Source organism: Schistocerca cancellata, chromosome 9 (assembly GCF_023864275.1).
Source record: "Schistocerca cancellata isolate TAMUIC-IGC-003103 chromosome 9, iqSchCanc2.1, whole genome shotgun sequence".
Lineage (NCBI taxonomy): Eukaryota > Metazoa > Arthropoda > Insecta > Orthoptera > Acrididae > Schistocerca > Schistocerca cancellata.
The window spans coordinates 149,488,681-149,514,019 of record NC_064634.1 but is presented as its reverse complement, the minus strand read 5'-3'; positions in this window follow the sequence as shown (position 1 = coordinate 149,514,019).

Here is a 25,339-nt window from a genome sequence, read left to right as displayed (position 1 = left end):
GTGGCATTAGCTTCAGAACTGTTTTAGAGATTCGACAGGCAGTAGACCGCTCCATTCGCACCATCGACCGAACAGGCTCTGCTAACGGTATACTACGTCTTCCACATAGCTGGAAACTGGTTCTACACAACGCTGGTGACTACTTCGAAGGACAGTAACAGGTGCTAACGCGTAACTCTTTTGTAATGGTTGTGAATAAATAGTTGCCACTATTTAAATTCCAATCCTCGTAGATTTCTGCGTTTTTTTTTATGCGGTGTTGGTTTTCTGTTAGCACTGACAACTGTTCTCAAAACCGGTGCTCTCGGTCGTTAATTGAAGGCCATCTGCCACTGCGTTGTCCGTGGTGAGAGGTAATCCCTGAAATTGAGTGTTCTCAGAACGCTCTTCAAACTTCGTTTCTCGAAATATTGAGTTCCCTAGAGAATTCTGAATTCTAATGTCCCTTGCGCTTAGCTCCCACTACCATTCCGCATTCAGAGTCTGTTAATTCCTTCTTGTGGCTGCAGTCATATTTGAAACTTTTTCACATGAATCACCTGAGTAAAAGTGACAGCTCCGTCTTCTGTGCATTGTTCAAATGGTTCAAAATGGCTCTGAGCACTATGGGACTCAATATCTGAGGTCATCACTCCCCTACAACTTAGAACTACTTAAACCTAACTAACCTAAGGACATCACACACATCCATGCTCCCCCCCCCCCCACCAGGGGGTCCACAACTCTTTTGTGGATACATGCGCAGCGAGCACGGGACCCCGAGATAATGTGGCCCTCCTTCCTTTCCGGGCTGCATACCTTCCTTTTCCGCATCCTTCCCTATCCCCCATCTTCGCCCCCCTTCCCCTCACCTCTGGCTCTTTCCGTCCCATTCTCCCCCTCTGGTCGTATGGTTTGTGCCTACGTCCGGAGACGGACGCTCGTAAATGTACCGCATTCTTCGCCTCTCTGCTTTGTCCTTCTCTTTTCCTTTCCTCTTCTCTTTACCCTTTTCTCCACTGCGGCGTTTGAGACCTCTCTTCTTTCCTTTCCTTTTCTTTGTTTTTCCCTTTCTCTTTCTTCCTCCCTATGCGTGTCTGAAGGCTGACCCACGCATTTTCGTGCGTAGCCGGTGACGGGGTAACGCGTGATTCCCCGCCCCGGGTAGACAGGTAGGACATGTACGTACCCTCTGGTAATGGCCAGGCCCAGGGAGGGGTGATTACCCGAGCTGATACCTTCCGAAAGTGCCGATTGGTCCCTCCGTCCGTTTGTCGGGAGGTGTGACCTGAGGTGTGAACAATCACCTAAGGTGGGAGTGCCCTCAGAGACGGCCCCCACAAGGGAGGAGCGCACCATCGGAGACGCCGGTAATCGTGGGGGATTCTTCCGCAATGGTTTCCTCATCTTCCACTATGTCTCCTCACAAGCGTAAGTTCACTGAGTCTCAGCCACAGACGGTTCTTCCATCGTTGCCACAGTTCCTTGTTGTTTCTCAGTCTGACGAAGGTCACAACTTCTCCACGGTCAACCCTTTCATTATCCAGAAAGGTATCGACGCAATTGCAGGTCCTGTAAAGTCTTGTTCTAGATTATGGAATGGCACCTTGTTGTTAGGAACAGTCAGTGCCCTCCAGGCACAAAAATTTCTGCGTACTTCACTGCTCCACACCTTCCCTGTCCGGGTTGAAGCACACCTCACTTTAAATTCCTCACGTGGAGTCGTTTATACACTCTCCCTCGACGGATTGTCTGACGAGGGAATTCAGCACTACCTGTCTGACCAGGGCGTAACGGCTGTTCATAGTTATGAAAAGGGTTGACACGAACATTGTTCCAACCCATACTGTCTTCTTGACATTTGACAGAGTTCAACTCCCATCGAAAATAAAAGTGGGCTATGAAATAATTTCCGTTCGCCCCTACGTCCCAAACCCTACACGTTGCTATCGGTGCCAGCGGTTCAGTCACACCAGCCAGTCCTGTTCCAACCTGGCCAGATGTGTTACGTGTGGCAAGGATGCCCATGAGGGTGCTTGTCCACCTACATCCCCTCGTTGCATCAACTGTATGGTGACCACGCTGCATCCTCTCGAGATTGCCCCATTTTTAAAGACGAAAAGCTCATTCAGGAAATCAGAGGGAAGGAAAAGGTGTCGTTCTTTGCTGCTCGAAAATTATTCGCAAGTCGAAAGCCCACTGTGCCTCAGACAGGAAAATACAGTACTGTCCTTGCCTCTCCTCGGCCAACAAAGGAGGCGGCCACGCAGACTTGTGATCTCACCTTTAGTGCCACGATCGTCAGATCGGCCAGAGCAAAGATCGCCCGTTCAACCTCCCCACTTTCGCCTGCTCAGTCTATGGCTCACCCTTCATCGGGTTCTGCTTAATCTCGATCCCAAAAGTCAGACACCCAGACTTCCAAAAAAGAGCGCTTCACAACCATCGGTCCTCCTTCATCTAAACATCATGTTTCCAAGAAAGCTAATAAGAAACCCAGTTCCTCTCCTTCTCCGCCACGGCGTGTCTAATCTACAGCACCACTTGGCGGTAACCGCCCTCGGCCGTTCCGCACTGCTGGCGGCCGATCAACTGGCCGATCGCTGGTGGCAGGAGCTGCTCCTGAACAACCTATGGATCACGATCTTTTACCTTCGGCTGAGTGCCGTTCCACGCTGTCGGTCGCAAACTCTGAGCAGTCGTTGAGTTGATGGCAACCTTGGTCACATTCTTCCATTTTCTGTCCACCCTATGTCCATTATCCATTGGAATATCCGCGGCATTCGAGCCAATCGGGATGAATTGACGCTCCTCCTACGATCCTACTCGCCGGTCATCTTCTGTCTTCAGGAAACAAAGCTGCGTCCCCACGACCGCTTTGTCTTCCCCCATTTTCAGTCAGTCCAATTTGATTTCCCCTCTGTTGAAGGCACTCCAGCACATGGAGGACTCATGATTCTTCTCCATAATACTCTCCATTATCACCAAATCCCCTTAAACACTTCCTTCCAAGCTGTCGTTGTCCGTCTTTCCCTTTCAGGATACACCTTCTCTCTTTGTACTGTATACATTCCATCGTCCACATCAATGGCACGAGCTGATCTCCTTAATCTTCTTGGTCAGCTTCCACCCCCCTATTTGCTGGTTGGAGACTTCAATGCCCACCACCCGAATTGGGGATCTCCACATGCATGTCCGCGTGGCTCACTATTGATAGACGTCTTCCACCAAGCGGATCTTGTTTGCCTCAACACTGGAGACTCTACATTTTTGTCTTCCTCCACGACAAATTTCTCTCATTTGGACCTTTTGGTCGGTACTGTTCCGCTAGCTCGGGGCTTAGAATGGTTCGTCCTTGCTGATACACACTCGAGTGACCACTTTCCATGTGTCCTTCGATTGCAGCCACAACTGCCATATATGCGCCCGAGACGCTGGAAGTTTTCCCAAGCCGATTGGACACTTTTTTCGTCTCTAGCGACATTCGATGACCGTCACTTTCCTAGCATCGACGATGAGGTTACTCATATTACAGACGTTATTCTTACAACTGCGGAACGTTCAATACCACGCACCTCCGAATTGCCCCGGCGCCCCCCAGTTCCTTGGTGGAACGAGGCATGCCGGGACGCAATACGTGACCGGCGACGTGCTCTTCGCGTTTTCATACACCATCCTACTTTGGCCAACTGTCTGCGCTATAAGCAGTCCCGTGCGCGATGCCGTCGCGTCATCCGCGATAGCAAGAAGGCAAGCTGGAAATTCTTTAGTAGCTCATTTAACGCCTTCACTCCCTCCTCGGCAGTTTGGAGTCGGCTTCGACGATTCTCAGGCGCGCCTAGTTTCTCCCCGGTCTCTGGGCTCACTGTCGCGCATGATACGTTAGTGGACCCCGCCGCAATTTCTAACTCATTGGGTCAACACTTTGCTGAGATTTCGAGCTCTTCAAATTACCCGCCAGCGTTTCTCCCGAAGAAACGTGCAGCGGAAGTGCAACCTCTTGCTCTCTCCTCTCAAAATCGCGAAAGCTATAATACTGTTTTCTCCATGCGGGAACTCCAACATGCACCCTCTTCTTCTCGCTCCTCCGCCCCAGGACCGGATGGTATCCACATCCAAATGTTGCTGCATTTATCATACCACAGTCTGCGTTACCTCCTTCGCCTTTATAATAGAATTTGGACGGACAGTACTTTTCCCAGACGATGGCGGGAAGCTATCGTCGTCCCTGTTCCGAAACCAGGAAAGGACAAACATCTCCCCTCTAGCTATCGCCCCATTTCTCTCACGAGTAGTGTATGTAAGGGTTTGGAGTGTATGGTGAATTGACGTTTAGCCTGGTGGCTGGAGTCCCGCAGTCAAACACCTACCCAATGCGGTTTCCGAAAGCATCGTTCTGCAGTTGACCATCTTGTTGCTCTCTCCGCTTATATCATGAACAATTTTCTCCGGAAACTCCAAACAGTAGCAATCTTTTTTGATCTGGAGAGGGCATACGATACCTGTTGGAGGACAGGCATCCTCCGCACACTGTTCTCTTGTGGCTTTCGAGGTCGGTTGCCACTATTTCTTCGCGAATTTATGGCAGAGCGCACATTTAGAGTGCGGGTGAACACTACTGTCTACCGTACTTTCTCCCAAGAAAACGGGGTACCCCAGGGCTCCGTGCTAAGTGTTGTTTGCCATTGCCATAGATCCAATTATGGATTGTCTCCTTCCCGATATCTCAGGCTCCCTCTTTGTGGACGATTTTGCGATCTACTACAGCTCTCAACGGACTAGCCTTCTTGAACGACGTCTTCAAGGCTGTTTCGATCGCCTCCACTCTTGGAGCATCGAAACAGGCTTCCGTTTTTCTCCCAGTAAGACCGTTTGTGTTAATTTTTGGCGTCGTACGGAGTTTCTTCCACCCTCCTTACACCTAGGACCTGTCAACCTTCCGTTTTCGGACGTCGCTAAATTGTTGGGTCTTATGTTTTACAGAAAACTGTGCTAGTCCTCCCACGTTTCCTATCTTTCGGCTCGCTGTCTGCGGTCCCTCAACACCCTCCGTGTCCTGAATGGTACCTCCTGGGGAGCGGACCGAGTGGTCCTTCTCCGCCTCTATCGCGCCTTAGTGCGCTCGAAATTGGACTATGGAAGCACAGTTTACTCCTCTGCTCGGCCGTCTATTCTTCGGCGTCTCGACTCTATTCACCACCGTGGATTACGTTTAGCATCTGGAGCTTTTTACACCAGCCCTGTGGAAAGCCTTTATGCTGAGACTGCTGAACCTCCGCTGTCCAATCGGCGAGCAGTCCTTCTGAGTCGTTATGCTAGCCATGTGTCTTCCATGCCTGCTGATCCGGCCCATGACATTTTTTTCGACGCCTTCTTGGATGTAAGGTATGCAGTCCGCCCCTCCTCCCTACTACCACCGGGAGTCCACTTCCGTCAACTGCTCCATTCTCTTTCCTTCCGCTTTCCTAAAACTTTCTTGACAACTTGGGGTACAGCACCGCCTTGGCTCCGTCCCCGGATCTGCCTGCTCCGTGACCTTTGTCAATTTCCCAAGGATGGTACCCCTTCACTTGTTTATCGTCGGGCATTTGCTGCTCTATGTGCACAAATAAAGGAAGCCACATTTATTTACACTGATGGCTCGAAAACATCGTTAGGTGTAGGGAGTGCCTATATAGTTGGCGACACCCCAAATCGATTTCGGCTTCCCGACCAGTGTTCGGTTTATACTGCGGAGCTTTACGCTGTTCTCCAGGCTGTCCAGCCGGCCGGTGTGGACGAGCGGTTCTAGGCGCTTCAGTTTGGAACCGCGCGACCGCTACGGTCGCAGGTTCGAATCCTGCCTCGGGCATGGATGTTTGTGATGTCCTTAGGTTAGTTAGGTTTAAGTAGTTCTAAGTTCAAGGGGACTGATGACCTCAGATGTTAAGTCCTATAGTGCTCAGAACCATTTGAACCAACCAGGCTGTCCAATACATCCGCCGCCATCAGCAGATACAGTATGTTATCTGTTCAGATTCTCTCAGCTCTCTCCTCAGTTTCCAAGCTCTCTACCCTGCCCACTCTCTGGTCCACCGGATTCAGGACTGCCTGCGCTTGCTCCGCTTGGGGGGCGTCCTGGTGGCGTTCCCTTGGCTCCCAGGACACGTTGGTATCTGTGGAAAGGAGGCGGCCGATATAGCGGCCAAGGCTGCAGTCTCTCTTCTTCGGCCAGCTATTCGATCGATTCCCTTCGCCGATCTATGGAGTGTTTTATGTCGTCGTGTTGTTCTATTATTACACGCACATTGGTCGACACTTCCCCATAATAAATTGCGGGACGTGATAGCTCTTCCCTGTGCTTGGACCTCTTCCTCCCGAACGAGTCGTCGGGAGGAGGTAATTTTAACTAGACTCCAGATAGGGTACTGCCTTTTAGCCATCGACATCTTTTAAGCGGCGATCCTCTCCCACTCTGTCCCCACTGCTCTCAACTGTGGACGGAGAGACACCTTTTACTTGAGTGCCCCTATTTTACTCCGTCACGCGCCCGTCTACAGCTGTCGCCTGATATATCCTCCATTTTAGCAGATGGCACGCGCTCGGCCGATCGCGTTCTCGAGCTCATTAGTGCCAGTGAGATGACGTCAGTCATTTGAAGCTCTTTTTGGGGACAACCAACCCCTTTCTGTAGTGGATTTTTAAGTTTTCATTCTGCTTTTAGTTTCTCCGATTTTATGACTTTCGTTCCCATTGCTGCTGGTTTCCATTTTCGTTTTTTACCGTTTCCTAAGTCACAGACCGGGCGCTAATAACCATAGCAGTTTTGCGCCCAAAAAATAAAATAAAATAAAATCCATGCCCGAGGCAGGATTCGAACCTGCGACTGTAGCGGTCGCGCGGTTCCAGACTGAAGCGCCTAGAAACTCTCGGCCACTGCGGCCGGCTCAGTGCGTTGTGTATGCGAAGCTACCACCATCGGTATATGTGCATATCGCTATCCCATGACTTCTGTCCCTCAGTGTACTTTGTCCCAATGTATTCCTTTGTGAGGCCAGCTTTCACCTGGCTGCACATGATGCTGTGGCCAGTTTTCCTCGCACGACATGAACTCTTCATTAAAAGGGAGTCTTACAACATTTTTTTCCTTCTTTATTGTTATTTTCAAACCTGTTCACAGGCAGGCCTGCAGCAGCATACTACGCCGATCTTTGGCCTCAGAGAAACACACAAGATACAAATGAAGACAATGTGAGACAAAAATACGGTGGACATATAAACGGAGACAAACACTTTTAAGCACAAACGACGGCACACACAGAAACAAGAGGCGGTGATCTCCGGCGCGCGAATGTTCACTAACCGTGTACGAGTCCGGGGACCTGCCAAGAGAGGAGGAGGTGGGGGGGAGAGGGAGAGGGGAGAAACGATGCCATGGGCAGGGGAGATAGGGGGAGGGGAGAAAGGGGGGAAGCCCTGGGGAAGAGGGGTGGAGGAAGGGGACGGGGCAAAAGGATAGAGAAAAGAGGGAGGGTGCCTAAAGGAAAGGACACAGGAAGTGGGGGGAGGATCAAAGATGATAGGAGGGGTAGATGGAGGGAGGAGGACATCATCAGGGAGGGGGAGCTGGCGGAAGCCACCTTGGGAGAGGGTAAGGAGGGTGGAGAGATGGAGACCGGGTGGGACATGGGAATACAGGCATGGCAGCGGGCAGGGGTGGGAGTGGATTGGTGAGACAAGCGGATGAGGAGGATCGAGTTTGCGGGAGGTGTACAGGATCCGTATCCTTTCAAGGAAGAGGAGGAGGTGGGGGAAGGAGATCAGATCATACAGGATCCGTGTGGTGGAGGGGAGACGGATGCGATAGGCGAGGCGGAGAGCAAGGCGTTCAAGGATTTGGAGGGATTTATAAAAGGTAGGGGGGGGGGGGGCGGAGATCCAGGCCGGATGGGCGTAACGAAGGATAGGGCGGATGAGGGATTTATAGGTGTGGAGGATGGTGGAGGGGTCCAGACCCCACGTACGGCCAGGTTACAACATTTTGTTACGATTCCTTATAATCTTCTGTTGAACAAATTGAATTCAGGAACTTTCTGACGGCAATAGTCCACCTAAATGTTCTGATACCTTAAGTTGTTACTTACGTAAAGTTGAAAGTGGAGAGCTACGTTGGATGAATTTTGAGGGTAGGTCCAAACAGCCTGCACGTGGTGGTTCGTTGATTGTATGAGAACGGAGGGAAATGATCCTGGTATAACATGTAGCCTTTTCTACGTAGTGCACGCTGATTTGTAGGCCACAGTTGTAGATGTCGTGGTACACGCCTTGGCACACGTCAGCGTGCGTGCATAATAGCCCCACTTCTGTGAGTATCGAAAGTTAAATCTGAACAGTCAGTATTTCATAAAAAGTCAGCCAACTGATTTCGGTAACTTATATCACAGAAAATCCGTTATGTCAAATGTATGAGCTGTAAATTTCACTTTGTGGAAAACACACAGAAACAGTTACGCAAATAAATATATACACATATAGATTCTTTGCGGAACTGCAGGTTTACTTTTCGCATTCACAGAACACAGGAATTCCTGGAAATACCGAACTCTTTGTTATTTAGATTAGATTTAAATGCATTTGAACTTGTGTTTCGTATCCATTTGACAGCAGGGTCATTAAAGCCAAGAGCTTTTCTGTGAACTAGGCGCTAATAGCGCAAGACATAAAAAACACGCTTACCATTAATCACCTGAAGTGAATTGTTTGAAGACTTCTAGGAAAACGGCAAGATGGAAATAGAGCACAGATAATTCAAGTTTTGTGCTATAGCTGAAATTAATACTGCCCCCGGGCGCTGCTCGAAGTTTCTGATGCAAGCTCTCGGAAGTATAGCTGATGCGCTATTAGTTAATATTTCATTTCTTTTCTCTCCATTTCTTCAAAAACCGCAGACTGAATACTTGCTACGGATAGAAAAATTTATATTATAGTTAGTCAATTTCTTAAGTATGTTTATAAAAACATTTGTTTCGACTACTTTGATCCGCTAATAAAGTTGTTTGCATTGCGCAGTGGCTTTACTCCTTTTGAGAGACAACTGTTGCTCCATCACTGAATGTCTTCATTCACTTGCCAGTTAAAATCAATTTTCACTCCACAACATCTTCCATCACATTAAAATCTTAATCATATTCCTCTGGTCTTCACTCACTCTATTCATTTTAAGAAATGTTAATATCTTTTCACTTCGATGTGAAATAAACGAATTTTATGTTTAAAATGTTCATTTAGCTCTCATTTCCTTAAAAAACGAGGAATTAATTTCACGATAAAGGGAAATTTTGCAGTGCTGGTAATTTCTGTGTTGGTACAAATAAGGGCTGACAATAAGAGGTGAACAAACGACATTCGTGTTCGAACAGGCTCGAGATTTCCCAATACACCGCAGCGTTCGAAGCAATGTCGAACTTTTTCGAACAATCACGTGACATTTGACTAGCACAGTGCAAATGCAATGGATACGCAAGAAACTACGAACTAATCAAACACTACGCTATACTTTTGTTTAAAATTTTACTATCTCTGGACCACTCGACGACTTACTTAGTTACTGTCGTTCCCTCTGGAACATAGGACCGTGACGAAATTCCTCCACCTGGTACGATTTCTAGCAAGTCTCCTCACTTCGGGTTTAACCATCCTCTGCAGCCTCTCCGAAATACTCGCATACTGATCGAAGCTATCGCTACCGAATGTAGCAGCACGATTCTGAATTGCTTCGAAGTCTTACTTTAACTTGACCTGGTGGGGATCGAAAACACTCGAGCAGTACTCAAAAACGGGTCTCACTAGTGTTATATATACGGTCTCCTTTATAAAGAGCTATACTCTCCCAATAAATCGAAGTCCAATACTCGGTGTTCCTACTACCGTCCTTATGCGCTCGTTACCTCATATCGCTTAGCAACGTTACGCCTTAATATTTAATCGTCGTCAGGTAACGCACCACTAAACATTATATCCGAATATTACAGGATTGGTTCTCCTAAGCATCTGCCTAAATTTATACGCTGAAGCGTCAAAAGAACTGGTATACGTATGCGTATTCAAATACAGTGATATGTAAACAGGCAGAATACGGCGCTGCGGTCGGCAACGCCTACATAAGACAAGTGTCTGGCGCAGTTGTCATATCTGTTACTGCTGCTACAATGGCAGGTTATCAAGATTTAAGCGAGTTTGAACTTCGTGTTACTGTAGGCGCACGAGTGATGGGACACAGCATCTCCAAGGTAGTGATGAAGAGGGGATTTTCCCGTACGGCCATTTCACGAGCGTATCATGAATATCAGGAATCCGACATCGCTGCGGCCGGAGAAAGATCCTATACGTTGTTTTTTGAATGGTTGTCAGCAGAATTATGGTCCTGTTGAAAAAGTTGCTTTGTTTCCTAGGTTTGGAGAAGTTAATATTTACGGTTGCAAGTTTAAATTTCGTCTTTATTTTCTACTCAAATTGCAAATGTTTCCAGGATTTTGTCAACGCTCCTTGTTGGTGCAGACAATCCAGAAACCGAACGTCTTATAGCACTCCTTTCAGGAGTAGTGTATTAGCCACCTGGAGTAATATTGTTTTTTTCATTACATATCCTAGTTATCGTATTTTTGCAGAGCTGAAACTAGCATGAGATACAGTCGCTGACCAAACTGCGCTCCATTCGTGACAGATTTTCGATTTTAATTTATTCTGTAATTAATTTATAAGGCAGTTTTTATATAATTTGCTATCGTCAGTTTCACCAGGGTCACCGCGTCAACGATTCTTTGTGGTGGTGCCGTTGAGTTTGCGTTTCACATGTATCTGATTGTGTTCTGAAAATTCCTGGTCAATAGATATGACAGTTGCTTCTTAGCAGTCTACGCATTCTAATCAGGACGCTGTCTCAAACGAGCGCATATAGTACTGTAAGAATTCTTCTCTTGTTGCTTGCATTACTAAGTGCGGCAATGGGTAGTTAGTACTGAGGACGCTGAACTTCACGTTTATTAGCCTTCTAGGAGGTATGGACAGAGATTATATTACTATAACTTACATGCACTAACATTAAAATAGTCTCTGGTGGGCAGTTTCTACGGAAACAGTGTGAGCTGAAAGCTGTAAACGAAACTAATTAGCTTCAAGCGATATAGCGATGTGCAAATTGCGAGTAGTGAAACACTACGTAGCAGTACGAACAGTCATTTACTTTTAGAAAAATGTTTTATCGTTTGTGGATGAGCTAAGCACGAAAATGTAGAAGATTTTCAAGATCGGAAGAATGTTTTGCTAAAGAGAGAGAAAAATAATTCACGCTACATCAATCTACATCTACATCTACACCTACATGACTACTCTGCAATTCACGTTTAAGTGCTTGGCAGAGGGTTCATCGAACCACAATCATACTATCTCTCTACCATTCCACTCCCGAACAGCGCGCGGGAAAAACGAACACCTAAACCTTCCTGTTCGAGCTCTGATTATTCTTATTTTATTTTGATGATCATTCCTGCCTATGTAGGATGGGCTCAACAAAATATTTTCGCATTCGGAAGAGAAAGTTGGTGACTGAAATTTCGTAAATAGATCTCGCCGCGACGAAAAACGTCTTTGCTTTAATGACTTCCATCCCAACTCGCGTATCATATCTGCCACACTCTCTCCCCTATTAGGTGATAATAAAAAACAAGCTGCCCTTTTTTTCACCCTTTCGATGTCCTCCATCAATCCCGCTTGGTAAGGATCCCACACCGCGCAGCAATATTCTAACAGAGAACGAACGAGTGTAGTGTAAGCTGTCTCTTTAGTGGACTTGTTGCATCTTCTAAGTGTCCAGCCAATGAAACGCAACCTTTGGCTCACCTTCCCCACAATATTATCTATGCGATCTTTCCAACTGAAGTTGTTCGTAATTTTAACACCCAGGCACTTAGTTGAATTGACAGCCTTGAGAATTGTACTATTTATCGAGTAATCGAATTCCAATGGATTTCTTTTGGAACTCATGTGGATCACCTCACACTTTTCGTTATTTAGCGTCAACTGCCACCTGCCACACCATACAGCAATCTTTTCTAAATCGCTTTGCAACTGATACTGGTCTTCGGATGACCTTACTAGACGGTAAATTACAGCATCATCTGCGAACAACCTAAGAGAACTGCTCAGATTGTCACCCAGATCACTTATATAGAGCAGGAACAGCAGAGGTCCCAGGACGCTTCCGTGGGGAATGTTCGGGAACGAATGGTTTTAAATCCATTGCCAAGTATTTTTAAGTTCTCCGGCATAGCGTGAGTTAGGAGTCAGCGCTAGGAAACATGGAGCGCATACAAAGATGTGTCGTGCAAATGACATCAAGCTTCTTTGACTCTTAATTAGCAAACTCTCTGGACAAGGCGCCATGCATTTCATGAAAACCCGTACAGAAAAGTTCCAGGACTTCCTTTCATGGAGGCGCCTAAGCAATCTTCCTTCCCTCGCTCCACCGACGCATGGAACCGGAGGAAACGTAAATACAGGGCATATCTAAAAGAATAAACGCATTTCGAATGCATGTATTTATTAAACTTTAAGACATACGAATATGAAACTTTACACACACATTTACGAATCTCTCAAGATCAGGTTACAGATGTTCAATATTTCCTCCATCAGCGACAAGAACAATATCACATCGATACTCAAATTCCTCCCATACTCGGTAAAGAAAGTCCTTCGTCACTGACGTTATGGCAGTACGGATCCAGTTCCTCAACTCTTCCAGGTTCTGTGGCAGTGGAGGTACATAAACGTTTTCTTTAACGAAACCCCACAGGAAGAAGTCAAATCCGATCACCGTAGAGCCTAGCTGAAACATGCCTAGTTGCCATTCCCTTGACGACCAATCCAACTGTTCGGTAGAGTTTCATTCCGATATTCACGTACTTGACGACTCCAGTGAGGGGGTGCCCCGTCTTGTTGAAAAATGAAGTTGTCTTCGTGCAGCCTCGGAAACAACCAGTTTTGTAACAGAGCGAGATACTGCTGGCCCTTAGCCGTGTTTCCATTAAAGAAGAATGGGCCGTAAACAGATGATCTGGATATCGCACAAAACACATTGACTTTGGGCAAATCTCGTAGATGTTCAATGGCTGCATGTGGGTCATGTAGGCTCCAAATTTGAACATTGTATTTACCTGACCACTAACGTTGAAAGTCGCCTCATCACTGAACACGATGCGTTGTGCGGAAGTGTTGTCATTGTCAATAGCATCAAGAATCTCGATAAAAAACGCCACACGTTTGCGTTTGTCTTCAGGACGCAGAGCTTGTAACAGCTGTAACTTGTACGGCTTCATAACCAACCGACGTCTCAAAACACGCCAAATTGTTATTGTAGGCAGTTGTAACGCGCGGCTGGCACGACGAGATGATTTTGAAGGACTCCGTTGGAAAGCAGTTCAAATTCGTGCAACATTTTCTTCAGGAACACGAGGGCGGCCATGGATCTTTCCTTTGCATACACATCCTGTATCTAGAAACTGTCGATACCATCTGAGAATGTTCTACCCATTCGGAAGATCAATTTGGCACCTCAACCTGAAATGTCTTTGCCCTGTAATCACGGAATTGCACTTCGCGAACTCGAGAACACAAAATGATTTGTGCTGCGGATTAGCCATTTTAAACATATGACGGTTACCAAGCAAAACAGAAGGCAACTGACATCTAGCGGCTGTTAAATTAACTAGACCATGTATTCGTTTTTCCAATAGCCGAGCCGAGGTGCAGCGACCGATAGTTTGGACAAAATAATACTTATTCTTTTTGAAACGCCTTGTATATGCTGCAGTGTAAGAGCACTCTCTGCCAGGCACTTCACAGAAAAATGTTGATGGTGTAATGACAGCAACCAGCCACAAATTTACTTTGAGTTCCTTTATTCAAAGGAAACCGTTACCGGTTTCGAATCGTTGCGATTCATCATCAGACGGTTTACATGCTTTCTTTCTGACATTTGTTGTGTTTTTTATAGATTAATTGTCCTAAAATATAAATAAAACATAATTACAAACACGCCACACACAGATGGTTGCATTGCGTTGATGATGAATCGCAACGATTCGAAACCGGTAACGGTTTCCTTTGAATAAAGGAACTCAAAGTAAATTTGTGGCTGGTTGCTGTCATTACACCATCAACATTTGTCTTCAAAAACAGCCACGGTCTCCAACATGTCATCATATGACAAAATTGCACTTCACAGAAATTCGCAGAGAATGGATTGAGGTATATATATAGACACAGATGTATAACGAAAGAAAATTAACAAAACTCACAATAACGGTTGTCAATAATTCGCCCAAATTAAGGGGAGAGGTCCTATGTAAAAGAATTTGAGAAAGTACAAATAAAATCCTGTACGCAGGGAGAAAAGAAACACGAGAGAAACGAATAGAGTGGTGGAACTTACTGCATACATAAGACCCAGAAAATGAGACAGATATATTTACACTTTTCCATCACTGAAACAACTATTGGATCTGAAAAATCTGCTCATTTGCTCAAACATGTTTTGCCTAGTGATACAAGATTACTTCAGTGGTTTCCACGAACAGTTTTAGGAATATGTACAGTTGTGAGGCGAGATAGGTTATTGGTGCAAGGCTGAGAAAGATCTGTGAAATCAGAAGCTGACACCTACCGAGTTAATTTTTTTAGATGAATGTATGTAAATCTAACTACATCTACATCCATACTCCGCAAGCCACCTGACGGTGTGTGGCGGAGGGTACCTTGAATACCTCTATCGGTTCTCCCTTCTATTCCAGTCTCGTATTCTTCGTGGAAAGGAGGATTGTCGGTATGCCTCTGTGTGGGCTCAAATCTCTCTGATTTTATCCTCATGGTCTCTTAGCGAGATATACGTAGGAGGGAGCAATACACTGCTGAACTCCTCTGTGAAGGTATGTTCTCGAAACTTCAACAAAAGCCCGTACCGAGCTACTGAGCGTCTCTCCTGCAGAGTCTTCCACTGGAGTTTATCTATCATCTCCGTAACGCTTTCGCGATTACTAAATGATCCTGATCTCTATATCTTCCATCAACCCTATTTGGTACGGATCCCACACTTGTGAGTAGTATTCAAGCAGTGGGCGAACAAGCGTACTGTCACCTACTTCCTTTGTTTTCGGATTGCATTTCATTAGGATTCTTCCAATGAATCTCAGTCTGGCATCTGCTTTACCGACGATCAACTTTCTATGATCATTCCATTTTAAATCACTCCTAATGCGCATTCCTAGATAATTTATGGAATTAACTGCTTCCAGTTGCTGACCTGCTATATTGTAGTTAAATGATAAAGGATCTTTCTTTCTATGTATTCGCAACACATTACACTTGTCTACATTGAGATTCAATTGCCATTCCCCGCGCCATGCGTCAATTCACTGCAGATCCTCCTGTATTTCAATACAATTTTCCATTGTTACAACCTCTCCATATACCACAGCATCATCCGCAAAAAGCCTCAGTGAACTTCTGATGTCATCCACAAGGTCATTTATGTATATTGTGAATAGCAACGGTCCTACGACACTCCCCTGTGGCACACCTGAAATCACTCTTACTTCGGAAGACTTCTCTCCATTGAGAATGACATGCAGCGTTCTGTTATCTAGGAACTCTTCAATCCAATCACACAATTGGTCTGATAGTCCATATGCTCTTGCTTTGTTCATTAAACGACTGTGGGGAACTGTATCGAACGCCTTGCGGAAGTCAAGAAACACGGCATCTACATGGGAACCCGTGTCTATGGCCGTCTGAATCTCGTGGACGAATAGCGCGAGCTGGGTTTCACACGATCGTCTTTTTCGAAACAGATGCTGATTCCTACAGAGTAGATTTCTAGTCTCCAGAAAAGTCATTATACTCCAACATAATACGTGTTCCAAAATTCTACAATTGATAGACGTTAGAGATATAGGTCAATAGTTCTGCACATCTGTTCGATGTCCCTTCTTGAAAACGGGGATGGCCTGTGCCCTTTTCCAATCCTTTGGAAATTCATTGAAGATGCTCAAAAAGTCTGCCAAAAAATTTTTAGAGAGAATAAATTCAGTGTTCAGTAATAAACAGCAATAAGATATGTTCTGGCAGTACCTTTTGCTTGGCTGCAACGCACATCTTTCGCGTTTTCTCCCAGAGTAAATCATTTTCATCATTATTAAAAACTCTCCGGAGAATATTCCTTCAGTACCTGCATTATCTTTGGAGTTCGACATACAGTTTTTTGGTGCTGGACTAATCTCAGCTAGCATATTCGCTGTGCCTTGTAACACTGTGAATGCCAGTGAGCCTCTTGAACTTTTATTACCAGCTTCAGGCTATTTTAAGAACGCCAAGTAAACCATCACATGTCCCAGGAATTTCCTTAATAAGGCCGTCATACGACTCTCTGGCCTCTGTTGTAGGAACGGTCAGTTCAGATGACAACAATAATTTATTTATTATGACTAATAAGCGGTTTCAGTATAAGCAACCATCTTGAGACAGCTTTCACCATATAAAAAATTAATGTGGTGTTTTCTGACATGTTGGTCTCTAAAAAAACGAATCGTCATCCGACTGATATTGATTCATCCACATTAATAATAACTGTTAGCCATATTCAGTTCTTTGCTGTGTCTGTTTTGTTGGCACATTCGCGCCTTTCGATATATTAGCGTCCGTTTTTTTTTTTTTAGCTTTTTCGCCATAGTGGAAGTTGAGGATGATGAATTCCCTTAAATGAAGTGCATCGAAATTCAAACGGATCTAACGTCCAATAGCTATTTGGCTATGAAGAGGCTTGCATAGGATAGAGTACTATGAAGAGCTGCATTAAAGCAGTCTTCAGACTGAACACATCATCATGATCATATCATAAACATCAGCTCGAAGGAAGACAACCTCTCATCCAAGATCTTCGCAAAGGTTAATGCAAGTACTCAATTAGAGTCCTGCCCGAGGCAGGATTCGAACCTGCGACCGTAGCGGTCTAGCGGTTTCAGACTGAAGCGCCTAGAACCATTCGGCGACTCGGGCCGGCCCGCAGGTATATCTGGACAGTTGAAGTAAGATGCTCTGGCGTGTCAAAAGTAAAACCAGTATTTACAAAATAGTTCTCCAAACGCATCCGTCCATATTACAAGTCGCTGAGTACATTACTGATATAACTTACACATATCGTTGAGAGGCGATCTCTGTTTAGGTATATTTTTTGTGAGAACCAAGATAACTTGATTTTTAAGTCCATTATTCGCGTCATCTTCCTGTGTCATTGACATTGAGAATGGAGTGTAAATACGTTAAAAATGACAAACCATGTGGAATTTTTTATTGTATTTACACTTTGTTCTCAAAAAGTCTAGGACACAAGTATATGAGCGCATACGCGAAGTGTAATGCCATTATTAAGGTAACAGCGCGATTCTGTCAATGTAATTGTAATAAAGGTCATAAATTGAAGCGATCTTGGCTTTCACAAAAAATACCAGTACACATCACGGATACAAGAGCGCCGCTAAACTGACAGCACAGGATAGAGTAGTAAAGATTTTATAAATGCAATCGTGACTGAGAAATTGTCTGACTTCATGCTGAATATTTACAGATCCACCTTTCTACTCGATATGAGCAAGTTAAACTTAAACAGTGCTGCTGTCGCATTTCTCAATGATTTCCTTGTTCAGTTAAATCGTGCTACTTCCCTTATGCAACGAAGGTTTAGTATGATTTAGTATTCAGACTCCCCACCCAGCCCAAATATCGATATGGAGGAAGGTTATAAATACTTGCTCTTTATAACGCGGCTCCAGCTCGCGCCCACACAGGGTTCCGTAGCTGCTTCAGGAATGTCACTACGGTACGTCCACTGAAGCGATATTGTTCGTAAATACAGCAGCATGCGCTTGTCCGCCAGCTCCTGCTGTTGTGAGACTTTCGATAGACGCTGTTGATAGTACTTCTCGAACACGATATTACTGCACTTGTCCTTCCGTGGCCGTTATCAGAAACATGTAGTAACGTTACAGTAAAAAAGTACGTTGGTGACTAAGGAAAACGCATCGCAGTGCATATACTTTAAAGTGGTTCAGCGTGCCCACGTAAAGTACCACGATAAAAGCTCATGGCAAGAACACCCAAGAGACCACAGTTCCAGGTGCATTAATAATTTGGTCGACTAATACACTGATTGACCTTGCACTGTCACCTGATAAACAAAGTAAGAGCCTACGGAATATCAGACCAGCTGTGTGGCTGGATTGAAGAGTTTTTAACAAACGGAACACACCTCTGGTGCGCCACAGGAGAGTATTATGGGACCATCGCTTTTCACAATATATATAAATGACCTAGTAGATAGTGTCGGAAGTTCCATGTGGCTTTTCGCGGATGATGCTGTAGTATACAGAGAAGTTGCAGAATTAGAAAATAGCAGCGAAGTGCAGGAAGATCTGCAGCGGATCAGGGAGTGGCAACTGACCCTTAACACAGACAAATGTAATGTATTGCGAATACATAGAAAGAAAGATCCTTTATTGCATGATTATATGACAGCGGAACAAACACTGGCAGCAGTTACTTCTGTAAACTGCTGGGAGTATACGTACGGCACGATGTGAAGTGGAATGATCATATAAAATTAATTGTTGGTAAGGCCGGTGCCAGGTTGAGATTCATTGGGAGTCCTTAGAAAATGTAGTCCATCAACAAAGGAGGTGGCTTACAAAACACTCGTTCGACCTATACTTAAGTACTGCTCATCAGTGTGGGATCTGTACCAGGTCGCGTTGACGGAGGAGATAGAGAAGATCCAAAGAAGAGCGGCGCGTTTCGTCACAGGGTTATTTGGTAAGCGTGATAGCATTACGGAGATGTTTAGCAAACTCAAGTGGCAGACTCTGCAAGAGAGGAGCTCTGCATCGCAGTGTAGCTAGCTGTCCACGCTTCGAGAGGGTGCGTTTCTGGATGTATCGAATATATTGCTTCCCCATACTTCTACCTCCCGAGGAGATAACGAATGTAAAATTAGAGAGATTCGAGCGCGCATGGAGGCTTTCCGGCAGTCGTTCTTCCCGCGAACCATACGCGACTGGAACAGGAAAGGGAGGTAATGACAGTGGCACGTAAAGTGCCCTCCGCCACACATCGTTGGGTGGCTTGCGGAGTATAAATGTAGATGTAGATGAGGGTTCTTTCGATTCGAGTCACGCCTTGGACTTTTGGCGCATGCTTAGGACGGCATTCACTACGCTTCGTTTCTAGGTAGCCGCGTTCAATGTATGAACTCTGCCGTCACCGACAACAGGAACCGCCTGTTTATTCCATCGGTTTCTGCGTCAGCACCAGTGTCAGTGATCGTAAACTTTCTTCTACCTACGCCGAGCAGGACAGGAACAAAGGGTTCCTGCTCTGTAAACTTTCTAAGGCCCAAAGTCGGAGCTAAAAGGAACAATGAGATGTAAGTACATGGGATTTTTACCTTCCTTGTTTCACGAATGTCGCGAAAAGGAAAATATAGATCTAAATACGAGGAGCGTTCAATAAATGATGGAACACATTTTTGTCGGCCAATGTAGGTTAAAAAACTGCGGAATTTATTGTGGGGACATCGTGGAATATTCCCGCTTCAGCCACTATAGTTTCATAAAGTCAGAAAGTGTCGGCGCTGTACGTAGCCTTGAAAATGGCTTCTGTAACGGAGGTGTGTTACAAGCAGAGAGCTGTAATTGCGTTTCTTTTAAAGGAGAATGGGTGCATCGGAGATACTCACAGGAGCTTGCAAAATGACTACGGTGACCTGGGAGTAAACAAAAGCACGGAGAGTCGTTGGGCGAGGCGTCTGTAAATATCGCAACAACGACGCGGAAACCTGTCCGATCTCCCGCGTGCCAACCAGTTGCCCACAGTTGTGACTCATGCAACGTTTGAACGTGATCGACGGATCACAGTCAAACACAATTGGAAGCGTCTGGTGGTGATGCACACACATTCGTCCACCAGTCAGAGTACTCTACAGTGTGTGCCAAGTGGGTTTCTCGCAGCCTAACACGAGATCTAACAGGAGAGAATAAAGAGCAATGAAGCGCCATCTGTGCGGAATTGGTTCAAATGGCTCTGAGCACTATGGGACTTAACTTCTGAGGTCATCAGTCCACTAGAACTTAGAACTACTTGGCCGGCCGCGGTGGTCTCGCGGTTCTAGGCGCTCAGTCTGGAACCGGGCGACTGCTACGGTCACAGGTTCGAATCCTGCCTCGGGCTTGGATGTGTGTGATGTCCTTAGGTTAGTTAGGTCTAAGTACTTCTAAGTTCTAGGGGACAGATGAGCATAGATGTTAAGTCCCATAGTGCTCAGAGCCATTTGAACCATTTTTTTAGAACTACTTAAACCTAACTAACCTAAGGACATCACACACATCCATGCCCGAGGCAGGATTCGAACCTAAGACCGTAGCGGTCGCGCGGCTCCAGACTGTAGCGCCTAGAACCGCTCGGCCACTGCGGCCGGTTGTGCGGAATTGCTTGCGCGCTACGAGACTCAGCGTGACAATTTTTTTTCGAACATCGTCGGAGGCGATGAAATATGGGTTCATCACTTCGAACCGTAAACAGAACGGCAATTCATGGAGCGGCGCGTCACCATTTCTCCAGCGAAGTGGTAGCTCAAAAGCCGCACTATCACCCGGAATTATTCTCGTGACTGTCTTCTGGGACTCTGCTCTCCGATCTGGGACTTTGATCTCTTCCCTCATGATTCAGCAATCAACTCTGAAGTGTGTTGCGGTACCCTCAGGAAGCTGAAGAAACGACTACAGCCTGTTCGTAGCCAAGGGAACGCAAACGACCTTCCCTTCTCCATGTCAACGGAAGGATTCACACAACTCTCCGCATCAAAGAGGAGCATACACAATTTGATTGGACTGTTATCTCTTATCCCCCCTGCCGCCATGATCTCGCACTTTCCGACTCCCATCCGTTTGGCCCAACGAAGGATGCACTCCGTGGATGATGGGAAGGCTATTCGTGCAGCAAGGCGTTGTCCGCGGCGGCGGACAGTGCATCACTAAGGTGGCGTAAGGCCGTCGCATAGAGACTCAGATTTTGTAGCCAAAAGAGTGAGAAATAATATGGTGTACTGGAATCCTGAATGAAACCAACCTGCTTTCAGATTAGTGTCGCTTTATTATTGAATTTTCCTCGTATATTACATCGAATATACAGAAGTCACATATAATTTTATATTGTTATTAGCATTTGCATTCGTTAAGAAAAACACAAACCACTCTAAAGCAGTGAAATTCTTTGGCTTGGCACGACGGGTGATGGTCACAGAAAGAGAAACAAAACTGCACTTTACTGGAGAATGCTTGGGAAGTCCGTTGTTTTCGCAAAAAATTAGTGTCGAGCGACGTAGGTGCACCGATGAAAACTTAGAAAAGGAACGAAAACGCCGGCCGGGGTGGCCGAGCGGTTCTAGGCGCTACAGTCTGGAACCGCGCGACCGCTGCGGTCGCAGGTTCGAATCCTGCCTCGGGCATGGATGTGTGTGATGTCCTTAGGTTACTTAGGTTTAAGTAGTTCTAAGTTCTAGGAGACTGATGACCTTAGAAGTTAAGTGCAATAGTGCTCAGACCATTAGCCAGCCGAACGAAAACAGTAATTTTGCCTAACTCAATCTGTGGAAAAATGAAGCTCTCACCAAAGTCAACGAAAACAGAGGTGCTGTTGTCATTGTTTAGAAGTTTGCTGGGAGGTTAGTGTGAGTACTTTAGTACCTGAGATATTTTGGGTGTCACGAGATGGAAGAATTAGAGAACAAGAAACTTTACAGTGAACTGACATCTACGTGAAGCACATCTCCATTGCAGTAGCATTCTTTTTCATATTTCTGATAAATGTAAACGTGAAACTAAGTTTAAAAAATGATTTGCGGCTTACGTCCTGCAAAAAGGATTGCCTGCGCGCGCGCGCGCGTGTGTGTGTGTGTGTGGGTTTGATTATTTTATTTCGTGAAATGTTAAGCGTATATCGCACACTGTTGCATACTTCAAAGTAATCAGATTTTCTTCGTTTTGTAGCATTATTTTTTTATAGGGACAATTAAAATCTACCTTGTGGTTAAAGAAAGGACAATGGATTCCCAAGTATACCGCAAAGAATTCGATTTTATGTTCCATTGGTAGAAAATCAGAGTACTTGATTTCTCGTAATAACAAAAAGCGTTTTTACACATGACGAAACTTCTGGAATTCTGTTGGACGCCTGTTTTATATCGCTGGTAACAAATGAATAGACTGCTCTTCAGTTATCATGTAATTGTGTGTGAAATCTTATGGGACTCAACTGCTAAGGTCATCAGTCCCTAAGCTTACACATGCCCGAGGGAGGACTCGAACCTCCGCCGGGACTAGCCGCACAGTCATGACTGCAGCGCCTCAGACCGCTCGGCTAATCCCACGCTGCTATCATGTAATTACATTTATACCTTCCGCCTGCGTGAGCTCTCATAGATCGGACGTAAGTTTTGTTCTGTTTGTTTGTAGGTTAATATTCACCTCTTTTATTATATGTATTCGTATTCATTATTTAGAAGACTAATCACCTTCCATATATCCTTGTCATGAAAGTAATTTTTATTGTGTCACCATAACTTTTCGTGATATGTGACCGCATGGTCACACATAAAATTATCTCAAGTTTCGGCCACATTACTAAATGGCCCTGCTCAGAGTGTTTTCCTTTTATATTGCTAATGCTGTCACATTCGCTGTGAAATTTTATGGACAGTGCCAACGGCCGCGGAAGCCTACACTTACGTTTAATTTTTATTGTCTTCTAATAATTTTCAGAGATCACATGCGAGGAGTTGGAGAGGAATTGTTCCTTGATGAAACAACTAAACGAGAGAACGCGTCTGAGATTAACTTGCCGATCATTTCCATTACGTTACGTAATTTGCTGAGTGAGAATTGTTTTAGATTAATCGTAAGTGCGTAAGTGGACTCAACATGCTCACTGGCTTGATACAGTCCCACATTAAATTATATTAATGATTGATGGCCGATCTAAGGTAACTAAATATCCAAACTTTACTTTGAGCAACTGATTTGCGTCTATCGGTGTCTCTAAAACGAGGCGTGAATGCATTCTCGTCGTGAATGTTGAATTATCCCTCGCAATGTTTTGTAACGTCGTTTATTGAAAAAACTGTTCTTAAAATATCGCAATACACGAGAGAGCTGTCCCGTCATGTGGAAGAAAAACCTGCATATTGTTGCAACGTATACGATTGATTAGATTCAGTCAGTTCAAAGACGAAACAAGTCAAAAAAATACAGGGTGAACATTCATAAAACCGACAAACTGCAGGAATGAACGCTGGAAATGATGGAAAGAAGGTCCTGTGAACAAGCATCGTTGCCACGGTAGATGCCGCTGATGAATGAAAGTTCTCTGACCACGTGCCACTTGTCTCTTGTGTGTTGCAGGCTGCGTAATTGACACAGCGTACTCTCATGAACAAGCAGAGATGGTCTTTCTAAACTGCCAAGCAGATGGAAAAGGTCGAAAGGCAGCATGGTTGGGCCAAAACAAGTACCCTCAGAGACACCAATCACGTCGCACAACACTTAAAGCCCATTTTGGGCGTTTGTGTGATCATGGGACCTTTCAGACAGACGAAAGAGCAAGAGGCGGCGGACTATGCATACGCCAGATTTGGAGAACCGTGTTGTATAGGATATTGAGGCAAGTGATCCGCCAACATGGTGTAAGCCAAAGTGTGATTATGTGTATTCTGCATGACGACTACGTACATTGTCCCGGGACGATTTGTTGTCGTTGCAGCCATACCGTCCATTTTCTGACACACGTTCAAAGATCCTTTCTTTCTTCATCTCCAGACAGGAATCCGTCCCTGCAGTTTGTGGGTTTTATTAATGTTAAGATTGTATAAGAGTGAACATAAGTGAAACCAAGTGTTACAATTACTAAATGTTAACTTGACTGATACCAAAAATCAGCTAGTTGTTCGACGTTGCCAAAATTTGAGAAAAGGATTTTTTTCTATATGCAACACCTGCTTAGCCCACTTAGTCGTTTGTGCACACGAGAACTTATTTGCATTTTATACAGTAGAGCGTCGATTATCCGAACGTCGGTCAACCGAACGGCCGCTTAACCGAACTATGTACTCGCACGCACCTGTTACTCTCCCACCCTACCGTCCATCACCCCCCTCACTCCCAAACCAAGTTTCCCACAGTAGTCGCCGCACTGGGCCACCGCTGATATGTCCGAAATTCTCGGTATGCTAAAAGAAATAGATTGCCAAAATGTGATGAAGAAGACGTTCATGAATGGATGAATATCGATGATGCAGATCCAGGACACCAAATCATGCAGGACAGCGAGATTGTAAACGTCGTCACTGATAAAGATGACGCCGCCAGCATCTCATCAATCAGTGCTCCAGAAAGTGAAGATGAAAGTATACCAACAGCTTCTGAGGCGTTCACTGGCTTAGATACTGTCATGCGATGAGTTGAAGCCCAAGATGAAAGTGACCAATTTCAGAAATCTGTAATGAAAAAAGTGCGTGACTTAGCTGCTCGTAAGCGTGTAGGCTTGCTTAGACAGACCAAAATAAAGGATTTTTTAAACGTTAATTTTGTAAACTGTGTGTATTTTTCATGCAAAATGCGTATGTAATATGTATACATTTTTGTTTAATAAACTGTGCCACATACTAGATATTCATACTGATGTTGCTTTTGTATATTACTTTGTAATACTAAAAGAGATGCCTGTTTTTATGAATAAATTTACTGTACAGTACTTCTTTTTGGCAATTAAACATGTACAGTTCGATTATCAGAACAAACCAGTTTTCCGAACACCCATGTCCCCCAATTACTTCGGATAATCAACGCTCTACTGTATTGCCATGTCACGAAGCAAAACATTCGCACTGATTAAATTTATGTTAGACCCTGTAATTTGAATAGTCCGACGCGAGTTCAGACACAGCTTCTGTACCCATGCAGTTGGGAGTCCAGACTCTTTATCAACGCCCTTCTGGGACGCACACTACCTTTGTTTCAAACTTGTTTTTATTAACCTCTGGGACGGTTATGAGACAGCAGTGCGGGTGACGTGAAACAACAGCGAACAGACGGAGGGCGGCGCGAAGAACAAGACAATAAGTCAGGTCGGGGGAACACAAACATTTCTCGCGACGACAGGCTAATGAGCTGGGCCGGCCTAATCCGAGAGTTTATATGCGGCCAGCGGGTGCGAGGTAATCGCGGGA